Below are 16459 nucleotides of genomic sequence, written 5' to 3'. Positions count from 1 at the left end.
GTGAGTCTTCCCTCTGATCAATCAGTCTTTAAATACATCTGCTGCTGGCCTAGCACTTTGGCACTAGGTGTACTCAAGAGAAGTTTAGGACTTTATCCTTGTTCTCAGAGAATGTGTTGTTTGGTCAGAGGGGCAAAAAAGCTCATGCCATGAGTTTCGGGTTTGTTTCATATATGTCATTTATTGTCCTCATTGGTACAATTTGGGGGGAAGAATTTCATGGAACAGATGAGATTAAACCTAGGCCTTGAAGAATAGAGTAACCTTGGAGGGTGCCAGAGTGACGGTGTGATTGAAGGTCCGATGGTAGAAGTCAAAATGGATTCTAGGGGAGACAAGAAGGAGAGTGCTGGAAAGAAGAAGAGATAATTAGATGAAGAAATCATGGGCCGTCAGGTTGAACTGACAGGTTGTGGCCTTATTGTAAGGAGTTGGTACAACATGGGAGGACAGCAGGAATTAAAGTTGTTCCATGAGAAATGGCACTGTGACAAGGTATACTTGGTCAGTTGGGAAGAACATATGATGAGAAGATTAGTTAAAAGACTTCATAATCATCCAGGTATCTTCTCCTCATGTACTCCCCATAAGACTGGAATGACTTCCTGTTATCTTCAGAATAAAGTCCCAGTCTTTAGTCTTGCTTGACCATCCCCATTTTGAAGAGACTACTAGATATGCAGAGGGTACTAGGATAAGGAAGACTCCAGTATGTTGGAACCAGGAGCCAGAGCATGGATGTGTAATTAGAATCCAAAGATGTTAGCAGTGGGCTGTGTTTAGGGGTGCAGCCTGGCACCTTGCAAGGTCTGTGACCAAGCCAGACGCAACCCAGCCCTAGTAGGATACTGGAGGTTAGATGGGCTGCCAACACAGGCATCAAAGCAGAAACCTCTTTACTGTTTTTGTAAGTAGCTTTATTGAGTTACAGTTCACATACCACACAACTCACCCACTTGAGGTTCACACTTCCATGTTTTTTAATGTATGCACAGAGTTGTGCACTCATCACCATAATCAATTTCATGACCTAAGAAAGAAACCCTGTACTCCCTATCCATCACCTTCTTTCTTGCCCATTCCACTGCCTCGCCTCTCAGCTGTAGGTAACCAACCCTCCTCTCTGTAGATCTGCCTATTTTTGGCCTTTCATAAAAATGGAATCATACAATATATAGTCCTTGTGGCTGACTTCTCTCACTTATTTTTCACTTGTTTTAAAGGTGTATCCATGTTGTGGTATATGTCAGTACTTCCTTTCTTTATTATATTGCCTCATAATATTACATTAAATTGATACACCACATTTTGTTTGTCCATTCATTAGTCCATACACATGTGGATTGTTGCTACTTTTTGGCTGTGATGAAAAATGCTGTTACGAACATTCTTGTTTAAGATTTTTGTGGACATGTTTTCATTTCTCTTAGATATATAGACACCTTATAGTGGAATTGCAGAGTCACTATCATTTAACCATTTGAGTAATTGCCAGACCATTTTCTACAGTGGCTGCATTTTACATTTCCTCCAGCAATGTACGAGTGTTCTAACTTCTCCACGTCCTTGCCAACACTTGTCTTTTTGATTACAGCCATTGTAGTGGGTGCGAAGAGGCATCTCATTGCAGTTTTAGTCTACATTTCCTTGATCAGAAGCTGTATTTTCAGAACTATGGCATAAGTGAAAGCATGTTTGAGGGCTTTGACAGAAGACTGAGAAATAAATACTAAGAGATTGATATGGATAGGAGGATTTCAGGCAGTTAAAGACTAGGAAGACTCTGTCCACAGAGCCTTTTATAGTTTGTCCGGTCTGTGGTGTTACCGTGTTCCACAGAAATGAATAATCAGAGGTTACCATTCTCATTCTGACTAATCATTCTTAGTCCTTGACAGCATGAAGTTAGAGTCACCTGAAAAATAATTTTAATGGCTGGACATGGTGGCTCATGCCTGTAATCCTAGCACTTTGGGAGGCCGAGGCATGTGGATCATGAGATCAGGAGATCAAGACCATCCTGGCTAACATGGTGAAACCCCATCTCTACTGAAATACAAAAAAAAAAAAAAAAAATTACCTGGGTGTGGTGGCATGTGCCTGTATCCCAGCTACTCGGGATCGTGACACAGGAGAATCACTTGAACCCAGGAGGCGGAGATTGTGGTGAGCTGAGATTGCACCACTGCACTCCAGCCTGGGTGAGAAAGTCAGACTCGGTCTAAAAAATAATAATAATAATTTTAAATATACCAGTGTTCAGGCCTTATCCTTGGCCAGTTGAATAAGAATATTTGGGGATATAGCCCAGGTATCTGTAGTTTCAAAATCTCCTCACATGATTCTGATGCACAGTGAGGGTTGAAAGACACCATCATAAATAATTCAACAGGATTAAACAGTAGAATGAATTTATTGATTGCATGCACTGATCAGATAACCATCTGCCTTTATTTTGACCTGTAAGCTATTCTGAGACACTAACTGAATTTGATCAAATAGATGTGAGACATAATTGCAGTGTGCAGTCTTCTCCAACTAATGATAGAGGAAAACCTAGCGAGTGATTCATAAAATCAATTAACTGTTTCTCCCCAATTAAACCCCCAATTTAAAAGTTTTGTCACAGAGTTGAGTTCCTTCATTTTTTTTCCTATTTATATTGGCTACACATGAGGCATTTGTTTATTTCCAATTATTTCTGTCTCTTTGAGTTCAACATACAGTGATGCTTTTCAAGGTAATGAATTAGTTCATTGATTAGTTTATCTATTATGAGACAGTAAATTGATGTAACGAGTCACTGATAGATGCCCTAGTAGTTGGTTCATAGATACAAGCATTTTTTATGGTTGTGTTGATTTGAACACATGCCATTTATATGCAGACCTAACCTTTGTAATTGACCTGATGTGTACAGATGACAGAGAATAGATCGATCAAGGTGATGTCTCATTACCATGTGGCCTGTGATTTCTCTAGGACTAAAGTATGTTTTTTCTCTATAGGGATTGAGGGCCGTTATTATCTTCTGTTAAAATTCTAGGTCTAGTCACAAAACTGGAAAGGATGGGGACTAAAATGGAATTTTATCCTGCTAGTTTGACACCAAGTTTCCAATGCTGAAAATGTTTTTTTCATTGTCCAGACTCTTCTTTAGAGGGATCCTGTGTCCCTGACTTAAATTTGAGCTACACAGTTTTAGGAGGTGAAAACTGATATTCCAGAAAGAGGGGGTAGATAATGCAGAAATGTTAGTAATTTCACATGTTCTGATGCCAACCTGGCCAGAGGTGGCTTTGGTTTCATTGTAGGTTGAGATTTTTTATAGAAGGTTTAAAATGAGGGGAAGGTCAAGTTGAGTTTTATGGAGGATGGTCTCCTAGTACTTTTTTAGGGGACCCATATTTTTGTCTTAATGGAACTGCTCAAAAGCTGTGCAGTGTTCTAGGACTTCTCTTCCTCTTAAAAACAAACTAGGCACTGGTTGTATTTAGTCTCACATTCATTTAATCTAGACTAAGTGGGAACATGGCATATAGGGATCATTGATGTAAAGTGTATCATGGAAGGAACTGAAATGGAAACAAACAGTAGGGGGAGGACCTGTATGATAGCACATCCTTTCCATCTGTCTAGCCTCCCGTTTTCCTGGCCATTTCTTACTCTACACTTCATCTTTGCTTGCTGCTTTTTTCCTTTCCTTAAAAAAAAAAAATACATGTATTTTACTTTTAATCTGCAACCTGGAAAGAAAATGAGAGGTGTATTACACATCCTTAAAAACAAAGAAAAAAAAAAACCCTGTTAATAACTTCCACTTTGAGAGCTTGGGCTGGTTGCAAGGCCCAGGGGACTAATCTGCTGAATGTGGAAGGATATGGAGTCATTTGTCCTGGGAGAAGCACTACATTAAAAAGAAGAGGAAGAAGTCATGGGGGAAGGGCGAGGCTCTGCTGATGAAAGTAGCTGTCAAATTAGCAGGTCTGGAAGTTGTAGTGCATATTGTTATGAGCTGCTCAAGTTCACACCAGAGCAACCAGCTCCATCCGTCTTTCTCAGTTTACATTTTAATTGGCTTGTAGTTAAGTTTTTTAAACACTGTGAGATTGCTGACATACACTGCAATATCATGTGAATAATTTATGGAGGTTGCTCAAGACAAGCTTTTTTTTTTTTAATTTGAGAAACCAAGGGGTTGTGGGAGAAGAAGGATGAGAGGGTCCATGGGAGGGGCCAGGACAGAAGAGCAGACACAACTGGATGTGCTGTGTTGGATGTTAAATGTTTCTGCTGGTGTAGGCAGCAGCATTTGGGATTTCAGGGAGGTTTGTACAATACGATCTTATTAATAACAATTCTGTCAAGAGAGCACCCAATTAAATTGAATTGGGTTTATGACTCCCTCTTGGTTTCTGAAAATGTGTGGATATAAAACCTCCGCGATGTGAGTATTGGATAACAAGGGTGGGTTTATTTATTTATTCATTTTTTGGTTGGTTTTAATGATTCCTCCTGCTACTGAGAATTTGCTTGTTTATAAATGCAGGAGTAGGCATTTTTCCCAAACTATCTTTCTGTTTTCTGCTCTCAAAATAATCTAGAGAAGACGGAACTGGCATCAGTGGGCAGTTATCCTAAGAACGTGACTGCTTCTAGGAGTGGTTTGCTGGACAGCTCTGAGTCTAGAATATCATCTAATTAACACCTGTGGGAGAATCCTCTTCCTCTGCTAAAATATATGTTTTCTCTCATTACAAAATGGGTAAATTATATACAATGTCCAGAGTACAGAGAAGAGAATAAAAATCACCTCTAAGTCCTCCCCCCACTAATACAATTGGTATGGTTTTTGTTTATATCCTTCTAGTCTTTTTTCTGTTCATATTTAGTGAACATAATTTAGTGAATCCTGTATACTGTTTAGAAGTCATCTTTTTTTTTCACTAAACATTACATCATGAGCATATCCCTGTGAGTGGTATATATGGAATGTCATTTCTAATGACGGTAATGTATATATGTGAATTAACTATACTTTGTATAATCTGCAACTAAAATGAAGTGTTGTCTATAATTTTTATCCATTTTAGATAGGCAAGTTACAAATATATTTTTGGTAAAATCTCAGTATACATTCTTGATCATTTCTTTAGGAAAGCGCTGAGAAGTAGAATTTCTGCATGAAGCAGAGTAAGTCTGAGGGAAAAATCATTAATGTCTCAAGAATTTTGTCTGGAAAAGAGGGATAAAACACATTTTTTAAATTAATGAAATTAACAGTTTCTTCTATTAAAAAAATGATGATGACATTCAATATGAGGTTCTTTAAACTTACCAAATCTTTTTCCTTGTGGGGTTTCTTAACCACAAACCCACCTATTAGGATTAATGGAGGCTATTTTTTCTTTACCAATTGGTATATAACTACTTAAGACTTTGTGTAATCAGCTGAGATGCTACAAATGTATTGCCTGTCAACTTCAATAAAAAAGAGGGCAGTTAATTAAAGGGATGTCTTGCTGTTAAACAAATTTGCAGTCAATTTCTTGTAAGTAACATTTAGTTTGATATGTAGTCAAAGGGCAGGAAAATAAGTGTTTAGGCAAGATTGGCTTTTTACAACATAAAAAGAGAAGTGATTATATTGTGGTCGAGATGAGTCGCCTTTCAACTGGCATATTTTCCTTTTAAAGAATATATTCATATATCAGAAGAAAGGTGAAAGACAGGGCCTTAAGGTTGATCAGTTTGAGATCTTTTCCACTTAGAGTACCTAAGTCCTTATCTTCATGCATCCTTTGAAGAAACCGTTTTACCGTAATATCAAGCCTGGCTTTGAGGTCAGTGTGTATGTGTTTGCACATGTGTGTGCACACAGACTGTAAGTAGATGAGGCAAGAACTCCTTAAACGAAGTGCCACACTCTGCAGATGGGAAACTGCCACTCATAGACCCAGCAGAAAGGCTGCAGTAGCCCAGGAGCACTTGGGATAGCTGTTCCAACTAAGGCCCATTTCCTGCTCCTCCTAGGAGTGTGCTGATGCTGTCTGCACCTTTGTTCAGCTCTTCCTTCATGATCCAGGATGGAATTACACATTTTCTGGACAGTGAGCTTGTAGTCAGAAGTCCTTTTTAAGCTCAGTGCTTTCAGAGGGAGGGTCCAAGCAAAAGACACCATACTGACTCAATATGTTAAATGTTGAAATGTTTGTGAAACAACGCATATATGATAGAGATTTATTCTATCTAAAAATCACTTGGATATGAGAGACCAGAGCTATTAGAAGCCCCACTGACTTTGCTTTGAGATTCCACTGGAGATCACTGAACTTTGGAGCCTCACTCTGAAGCCAAGAAACTTCAACATTTGCCAATAACCACATTAAAATGTGTGTACCTGGCAATGGTGAGCCAGCCTCATTTACAGTTTCCATTCTTTGTATTGGCTATTCATTATTTCATCAACAAGAATTTATTTTTTAGTGCCAATTGTATGTCTAAGTAGCAGTATGGAAGGCAAGAGAAGGTCTAAGTTATGGCCATTCCCCTCATGTGCCTTTCAATAAAGCAGAGTAAATATGTAATCCACTTTCAGTCAGTCAAGAGCAATATTTTTATTTGTAATGATTCCACATTTTAGCTGAAGAAAGTATTTATTATTCTGGGAAGAAAAACGGCTGAATTAATGACGAATTCTGAATGGGCTCTGAGCAACATTCGAACTACAAGTGTGTTAAGTTAGGTGGGGTTGTTGCGATTTGCTTTATTTCCTGAACTGCTATGAATTAGCAAATTCTAAACCAGCTGTTTTCCAGTGACAGGCAGTAACTCGTGCCTACCTAAGTCTGACTTTCTGCCCAACTTCTACTTGCAACTCATTTTAAAACTTATTCCTAAATACCCCCAAACCAATGGAATAATAGTAGGTATCACCTAAATCATATTTTCACAAGAACATTTTCAGTCTTTTTTTTTGAGACGGAGTTTCGCTCTTGTTACCCAGGCTGGAGTGCAATGGCGCGATCTCGGCTCACCGCAACCTCTGCCTCCTGGGTTCAGGCAATTCTTCTGCCTCAGCCTCCTGAGTAGCTGGGATTACAGGCACGCGCCACTGTGCCCAGCTAACTTTTTGTATTTTTAGTAGAGACGGGGTTTCACCATGTTGACCAGGATGGTCTCGATCTCTTGACCTCGTGATCCACCCGCCTCGGCCTCCCAAAGTGCTGGAATTACAGGTGTGAGCCACCACGCCTGGCCCACATTTTCAGTCTTGAAATAATCTCCAGGTTTGAGAAAGTGGGAGGTGAGAATGAAGGAGTACAGAAGTTTTTTATCATTAAAAAAAAAAGTTGCTTGATTGAATAAGTTGCTCAGATTTCTTTGCTGCTTTCTTCCTAGATGGCCTAAGGGAGAGAGCATTTTTGCTGAAGAAAGGGATGAATGAAAAGGACACCTCTGCATCCAATTATTTATAGGATGATAATTGGTGATAGGGTTGGAGTTTTAAAATGTTTCCATGTGAACATTTTGCAATTCTCTTTACCTGCCTTTTCTGTGGTATTAAACACATTGTTTAATTACTATTTTCTATATTTTGGATTGGGAAATTTCTTTATAAAAGGTCAGATAGTAAATATTTTAGCCTTGATGACCACACAGGTCTCTGTTATATATTTTTTCTTCCCCCTACTTAAAAAAAAAAAAAAAACCTCTTTAAAAATGCAAAAACCCCTTTTAATTTACAGGTTATACAGAAACGGACTGTGGGTGAGATCTGGCCTGCACACTGTAGTTGACCAGCTCATGCCTTAGAGAAACATGGTGGGATATCCTGGGTGGGCACGCGTGTCGGTTAGGCCAGCCTGATTTCCCTCTTACAGCTGCTTGCTTTGTTCTCTCCTGGTCACTGGCTGACTCCGGAGCTAGTCCCTGGGGCCCAGCTCTCCTGTGTGATGTAATGGTGTGAAATAGTGTTTCCAGTGGAAGGCCTACAGGGGTAAATGCTGTCTCTAATTAACCTGTTCATTTGGTGCCATTATCCTTTATCTTGAATGCAGGTCTGCTCTGGGAGGATAAGGAAAGTGCTTAATTATAGTAACTGTTTCACATTGTCTTCGTTTGCATGATGAAGTACAAAGAGCCCAGATGAAGCTGTCAGTCACTAAGTGTCTTTGGGAGCCTCTTGGTTTTTTGCATTTAATAATAATGCTCTGTTATTGAGTGTTGTTGAGTGAAACCTTAGGTCATAGTCTTTGTCAACGATCTGACCCAAGACATTTGGCCTACGTAAGTTTTGGCTAATGTCCACCAGCTGGATAATATCATTGGCAAATTGTGGCTTCATTGACACCTGTTTATTTGCTTTTTCCCTCAATTAGAGAACTTTGGATTCTTATTTGTCTTTTTAGTGTTTTGTATCTCCCTAATTATATGTTAAGCACTTGTAGTCCAGGGAATGTGCCTCACACTTCTTTGAAGCCTAAAGTCTCTTGGAATACCATCACGATATATTTATAGGACTTTTTTATTAACCACAATAAAAAAATGTCCTATAAAAGCGTTGCATAGCTCCCCTTACTCACTCGGAGGAGCCAAAGTCAGCTGAATGGTGTTTGGGTCTCAAACAAACAAATATATATAAATTTATTGTGATATATATTGCAATAAAAAACGTTCTATAAAATATTGTATGGGTTAAAATGGTAAACCATTGTCTATATATTTAAATAGTTTCTATTTAAACTATTTAAAGCCATAAAATACTTACCATTTTAACCATGTTTAAGTGTACAGTTCAGTAGCACTAAGTGCATTTGCACTGTTGTACAACCATCACCACTATTCATCTCCAGAACTTTGTTCATCTTCTGAAACTGAAAAACAATAACCCTCCATTCTTCCTTCCCCAACTCTGCCAATCACCATTCTATGGTCTGCCTCTATGAATTTGACAACTCTAGGCATCTCATAAAAGTAGAATCAAATAGTATTTGTCCTTTTGTGTCTGGCTTATTTCACTTAGCATCGTGTCCTTAAGGTTCATCCATGTTGCAGCATGTGTCAGAATTTCCTTCCTTTTCAAGGCTGAATAATATTCCATGGTAAGGATATACCACATTTTGTCCATTTACTTATGAATGGACACTTGGGTTGCTTTCACATTTTCTCTATTGTGAGTAATGCTGCCATGAGCATGTCTAAGTCCTGCTTTAATTTATTTTATGCACCCTCAGAAGTGGCTATTGAAATATTTTTGCGCCTGCCAATGTAACAACATTTAAGCTCTGTGGAAGTTTAAATATTTTTACTATTCTTTCCTAAGTTATCTGCCTATAGTAAAATAAATTTTATAATAAAGAAATCAGTTATTAGCGATGGTGCACCAAAAGATCTATGAGAAGAAACATGTATTCATGCTATGTACCAGGTACTGAGGTTAGCTCTTTATGTGAATTAATTAAGGCTCATAGAATGTTATCTGTGTGCTACTGAAAAGGAAACAAAGGCTTAGAGAGGCTAAGAAACATGCTTAAGTTCACACAGCTAGTATATGGCAGACAGGGTTCTATTTCAGAGCCCATGTTTGTACATACCATGAAGCTATTCAGAAAAGTGGCTTACATTTATATTCCTCAGTATATTCCCAGCATGGTTAACATAAGGCTGATTATTTTTCATTCCATGATGTCACTTTCAAATTTCAAAATCAAATTATATAAAATAACATGTAAGATTCTTTGAAAGCTTTAAAACTGCTATACACTGTAGAGTATTAACAATAAATCTAGTGGTGGACAAATGTTAAAAGCTCTAAGTATATGATTCAGAAACCATCTAAGAATTTTAAATTGTGGTCTAATTATTAGGGAAACTTGCTGGAGCCTATCCTTGTGATTTGTTAGAACATTGTTTCAAATAGTATTTTATTCGTTTAATTGAATATTCCAATTCTTACTAAGACTAGCACTGCCGTTATGAATTTCATGGCTTTTTTTGAGTTAAATTGCTGGGTATAAGCCAGGTTGTCATATAATGTTCTTTATCACCTGTAATCACTTTGGAATAAGTACTGTGCTTTGTGCTTTCAACCATCTTTGAAATCCTACAATTCCTAGGCTGGTTTTAGATGCCAAATAGCTAAAGAGCTATCATGTTGAAAAACTATTATGCTGGGCACGGTGACTCACACCTGTAATCCCAGCACTTTGGGAGGCTGAGATGGGAGGATCATTTGAGGTTAGGAGTTCGAGACAAGTCTGGTCATCATGATGAAACCCCATCTCTACTTAAAAAAAATACAAAAATTAGCAGGGTATGGTTGCATGCACCTGTAATCCCAGCTACTCATAAAGGCGAGGTGGGAGAATCACTTCAACCTGGGAGGTAGAGGTCGCAGTGAGCCAAGATTGCGCCACTGCACTCCAGCCTGGTTGACAAAGCAAGCATAGACCTCAAAGAAAAAAAAAATTATCATTAGACTTAATTTGTGTCATTTCAGAGGACAGAGTTGAGGTTATTCTGTGTGTGTAGGTTCTGGAAGGACACAGTTCAGTGCAGGATAAAATGTGTAGTTGTAACCTGGTAGACTGGCTGCCTTGAAAAGTGGTAAACTGTCAACGGAAGTATTCAAACACGGGCTAGAAAATCCTTTCTTAACAAGGAAGTAAAGAGGATTCCTATACTGAGACTGAATTCATTACCTTCGGAATTGGTCTATCATGACACTGACTTCTAAGAACTTCACTTTATGTGTTCTAAGAACTTCACTTTAGTCTTAGGGAGCGCTGTTTTCTCCAGCACGAGACAGGAGCTCAGAGGTTTTGCTTGGCTTCTTTCTGTATCGGAAGTAAGTAACTGCCATGTTGGAGTGACTTTGAAGTAGAAAATATTTAGGTGCAAATCATGGTCAAGAAGACAATGGGGTCATCTTTTTAGACCCAGATTCTCCAGGGTATGGACACATCATGTACAAAACATGACCGACACTAAGCAAAGGGTCTGAAGTAGTTCTGTCAGTATATATTGATTATTTGATTTATTGACTTTTCTGCCGTCTTCTTCTTGGAGCTCTTCAGCATGCAGCGCTATAAAGCTGACTTTTTCATTGTAACATTTGACTTGAGCAAGGACTTAGGTATTTGGCACCCATGACATTCCTCTTTCCTGATTAATGTGGCTGTGGGATCAAACAAAGTTAGTGCAAATACTGGAATATTTGCTCAAATAGAGACCAGAAGGGCTCACAATTCAGTGCAGGTAGAACTGTTTGTTTAAGTATCAGAAGGGCAGAGTTTGGTAATTTCAGCTGCATGTGTTGGTTCTTATTTCATTTTGGTAGAAATTGAGTGCTGGAGACTGCCTGGAAGCCAACCTCCAGCATTGACGTCTGACAGTAACCGCAAAGGCAGTCCCACTTTCTGCTGGCAGAGCCAGGACCACGTCCATGGCTGTGATCTCAGGGGAGGGCTCCAGTCCACAGCCTGGGTTTATGACTGGGAAGCCTGCTTCTTGTAAGGTGGGGAAAACAGAGCCAAACTGACCCCACAGAATTTGAACCTGGAGAAACTGTCGAACCCAAAGGACCCCTCAAGGCCAGGGACAACGCCTAGTCTGAACTGAAAAACCACAGGCTTTTTCAGAGCCAGGTGTCAGAAATGGGTAAATATCAAATTGTATCTGATTAAAAACAGGAGGGAGCAGAGCTCCCCTTACTCACTTTGAGGAGCCAAAGTCAGCTGAATGGTGTTTGGGTCCAAATAATAAAAAAAACCACAGTCTCATGACCCAACCGAAGAAATATTCAAAGCTAGCCTGAAATAGAACAGCATGTTTTCAGAAACATGCTATCAAACACATTTATCTTTGGCTAAAAAACGAATTAAGTATTTTTCCCTTAAAATGGCCAGATATCCATTAACATAGAATAGTATAGGATAAATAACTCCTACGGAGATGGTCAGATTCATCATTTCTTTTAAGTTAAAAAATTGGCAGTGATACTGTATAAATAACATTTGGTCTGCTCCAGAACTTTTAGTTGAATTTGTCTATGACATAGGGAAAATACTGAAATAGAAGGATTAAATAATACTAAGAAAAACATTAGAATTCTATATCTAAAAATTATTGATTATATAGCTATTTTACCAATGAGATATTGACATGATAAAGAAGAGGGATAATGATAGCCCAAGTGGATTTCCCAATGATGCAATAGTGAAGAAATCAAAATTCAGTCAGCATGGACATATCTTACATCTTATATCTTGACTGGAAGGTAGATAACATGGTACATACGTTTGTCAAAACTCAACCAACTGTACAATTTAGATCTGTACATTTCCCTGTGTACAAATTATACTTCAAGGAAAAAGTCAAATCAACTTATTTATGGAGCTACAGTTTATAGGAAAGTATAATATTAAGCAAGCCTTGGGAAATAAGTTTCCCAGCATTCAGGAAACTTGCAAATCATTCTTCAGCCCTAGGCACAAATGTAAGAAAATTTTAATAATACAGATTAAGTCAGTGATGAGGGATTTATAGAGTCTTAATATTGTGCACCTCAATGGAGCCTCTAAGATCATTAACCCACCAGTTACAACAATGGCAAAATAGAGATTAAGAAAATCTTAGAAAATTTTCCAAAGAAAATTAGAGGCAGAATTTGACCGGATGGCAGAATGATAAGCTTAAAGCTCTTCTCCTTTCTTCTTCGTTACACTGACTTCCTCCTCCTCCTCCTACCTGCTAAATATTCTCAGGGATCTGTTTTCAGCTCTGTTTACCTTTATGTCGCACTCTCATTGATCCTTCAATTTCAAAGTTATTATTTATTTCAGTCAGTAAACACTTTGTGAGTGTATACCATATACCAAGCACTGTTTTACAGATGGATGATACAGAACTAGATAAGAAAGACAGTCTTCGTTCATAGCACTTATGTTCTACTAATGTCTGTGCACCTGGAAGCCTGTTACTGATTTCTGGAACAAGTATTCTCAGCAGTCCAGACATCATCGCCTTCCCTTGCATGTCATGACAGCATCTCAAGCTCAACGTTTCTGTCTGTAATCTCCTCTTCTCCCCAGATCATCACCTCCTGTTTTCCCCAGCCTGAAGATCATCACTGGCTGTCCCTGTTGAATCTCTAGGTCAACCAATTTGAAAAACTTTAAACTCTTCCAAACTGACTTCTTCTTAGATTTGTTCAGAATATCCTTGTTTCCTCACTTCTTTGTAATGTCTAGTAGCTTTCTAACTCATCTCTCTAGTAAAGTCCCCAGCTGTCACGTGTCCTACACATTACTGCCTAATTTTCCTAAAGCACATCTCCTGTACCAACTCCTTCCCAAACACACACACACTCTCTATCTCTTTTCCTTTGATTTCGTCTGCCATTCAAATTAAATGACAATTCCTCTATCTGGCAGTAAAGACTGTTGAAAGCATGGCTCCACCCTCCCCTTTTCTTTTCTTTTTTCTTTTTTTTTTTTTTTTGAGATGGAGTCTTGCTCTGTCACCAGGCTGGAGTGCAGTGGCGCAATCTTGGCTCACTGCAACCTCTGCCTCATGCGTTCATGTGATTCTTCCGCCTCAGCCTCCCAAGTAGCTGGGACCACAGGCGCGTGCCACCACGCCCGGCTAATTTTTTTGTATTTTTAGTAGAGATGAGGTTTCACCGTGTTGGCCAGGATGGTCTGGATCTCTTGACCTCGTGATCCACCCACCTCGGCCTCCCAAAGTGCTGGGATTACAGGTGTGAGCCACTGCACCCGGCCCACCCTCCCTTTCAAATCTGAGTTCTTTGCTATAGGTACATGTACCTCCTCCAGCCAAAGTGGATTCTTGGCTGCTCCTTTGGCAGGCCCTAGTTCCCTGCCACTCTGCCTTTACTCACTGTTTACTTCTTCCTGGACTCATTATGCAGCTTTGCCCCACTCCATACTCATCATCAACCTCTGTGTGCAACCCACTCACGGCCTTTTCTAAGACTTTTTCTCATTCTGATCAGCATGATTTTTCCTTCTTTTGAGTGTGCTTACTGCTCACTGCATTGCATTATGGTCATTCTTTTTTTTTTGATTCAAATAACACGATGGGTTTTCATAAAATGACACATCCTATTGAAAAAATTAAAAGCTACGAAAAAGCAATGGAAGTAAAAACTACCTGAAGCTACGTCACCCGGAGATACCTGTTTTTGAACATCCCTTCAGATGTTTCTCTGTGTGTATACACAGTTTATGAAGTCTATATATTTTTCCAAAGCTGAGATCAAATTCTACTTTTTTTCATATTGATGTATTCTGATACTCTTTAATGTTGACCAAGAGAAAATTATAATTTGCAGTGGCTGCAAGGTATTTCATCATTTGGCTTTACTGTAATTTTTTGCTTTTTGTTGTTGCTGATTTTTTTTTAGCTTGTGTTCCTCCCTGTGGAAGATGTGGGGAGGAGGTGCTTAGCATGTGTTCTGCCCATGTGCTTAGCAGAGCCTTGTAAAATGCAAGTGAGCAGTCTGTCATGGTCCTTGACAGGGACTGTTTGTGACATATCACTCCATGTGGTTTGGGACCTGGGAAAATGTTTAAAGATCTTGAGAAGAGGTTAGAGAGGATTGACCTAAAGTCCCATAGTAAAATTTTAGCCTTTTTAAGAAAGATTATTACTGCTTTGAACAGCCTTATGCCCCCATTGCCTGTAAGAAAGCCATTCATTATTTCTTGTTACATAATCTGCAGAGAGTTTATTCACTTAGAAAGCAGTGCATTCATCATAGCTTCTATCTTATGAGTAGCTAAAAGCAGAAGCTGTTCTGCATCTTTGAGGCATTCTTCGCAGCACAGACTTCATGCTATTGCTAATTAGCCAGAGCATTCCCAGCCAAAAATCTCAGTGCCTGTCCTTGACAAAAAAGTCTGTTTTTCCACAGTAAGGGTGAAGCCCGCCTCTCTGTCTAGGGACATCTCCATAAGACAAGCAAAAACAGGGTGGTGGTGAGCTCTCAGGTCAGCCAGTGCGATGAAACAGGCTGCAGCCTCTTAGGTGACTTACTGTTTGCTGCCTCCCTTTCTCTGCAAAGTGGGATCTCCATTAGACAATGCCTTTATACTCTGACAAAATATCTAAGCACCATGAGACAAGCAACTTCTGCATTGTTCTGAGCATCATTCCCATCCATTCCCCATTGTTGGCTTCAGGAGTCATCCCCTAGCCAACTTCCAGCCACTTGCGTTAATGATGAATGGAATTAGTGCCTACACTAGTCCATTAGCGGGGAAGAAAAAAGAAGAAGAAAGATAAAAAAACCATGAGATTGTTTGCTTGTCACTGTGAAGTGAAGCTTGACGGGAACATCCTCACTGTCCCTCCCCACCGCCCCTCCTGCCGTGTGACTGTGATCTGTGCGCATGCGCTCACGGTTGCCCGTGTTCATGGCTCTGCCATTTGCTCAGTGGGGGGACGTTTTCTTAGCTGAGCGGTGCACCACTCTGCCTGAGGGATTGAGAACATATTGCTTGGCAGGTGGGCCTACTCAGACGCACTGACTGTTGTTTCAGCACTGACAGGGAACATACATCATGCAGGCCCATTATGCCAGCATAAATCCATGGTAACCTGTTCAAAGGGCTGCAACCAGCAAACAACGTGTTTGGGTCTTAATAGGTGATATTTTTGAAACATATAATTGGGATCTGAGAAGTAATTCTGGGTGACAAGTCACTCCTTCTGCCATCCTAACAGAAGCTGGGCCTACAGCAAAATACCACTCCTGTCATGCCTCACAAAGATGACTGCCATTCCAGCTCAGCTCCAGGCTGCTGTGCACTGTGCTGATGGTGCCAGGAGCTTGTCTGTGCGAGGAAAAGGGTCCTCAGGTTTGAGGGCTTTCCTTTGTGCCCCAGTGCTCTGGACTGCTGGCAAAAGGAGCTCCCAGGATTGTCAGCAGACAATGTCAGAGCCTTTTTCCTCAGCCTAGTATCACAGGTTCGAAGGGATCTAGAGTTAGTTTGCTGTTGGTTAGTGGGCAGATCATCCTCAGAGCAGAGGGTTCTGATCTTTGTCATGCAGAGAAGCTGTCTTTCACTGCCCTCACCGGCTTCCAGTAGGAGAATGAGATTATTATAATAACGTCCTTGAAGCAAGTGTGAAGGGGTTTGGTATCATTACCCTGGCTGGCTATTTGCCCACATGGAAGCCAGATATGTGTTGCCAGCACCTTGGAGATACAGTGGGTAATAGTTGGCACAGCCCTGGTTACAGAGAACACTTTTTCCCCGAGTTTCTAGGACTAGGAGGTGAATGAGCAGTTTACACGGGTTTCCATGAAGTTGCCATCCACTGGAGTCATGATACAGTTTCCTTACGACACACACGCTTCATGACCCATGTTCCTGCATTCGTGATGTGCGGACTCTCACAAGATGTACCTCACTACACATGATCATCCATT

General features: G+C 39.9%; 1 protein-coding gene across 17 annotated transcripts in view; it reads left to right on the top strand.

Moving 5' to 3' along the window:
* Window positions 1–16459, top strand: part of AUTS2 (activator of transcription and developmental regulator AUTS2) — a 1215487-nt gene that overhangs the window by 800023 nt on the left and 399005 nt on the right. The gene's annotated exons all lie outside the window — the stretch shown is intronic.

Source organism: Callithrix jacchus, chromosome 2 (assembly GCF_049354715.1).
Source record: "Callithrix jacchus isolate 240 chromosome 2, calJac240_pri, whole genome shotgun sequence".
NCBI lineage: Eukaryota > Metazoa > Chordata > Mammalia > Primates > Cebidae > Callithrix > Callithrix jacchus.
This window is presented reverse-complemented; position numbering and strand designations above follow the sequence as displayed.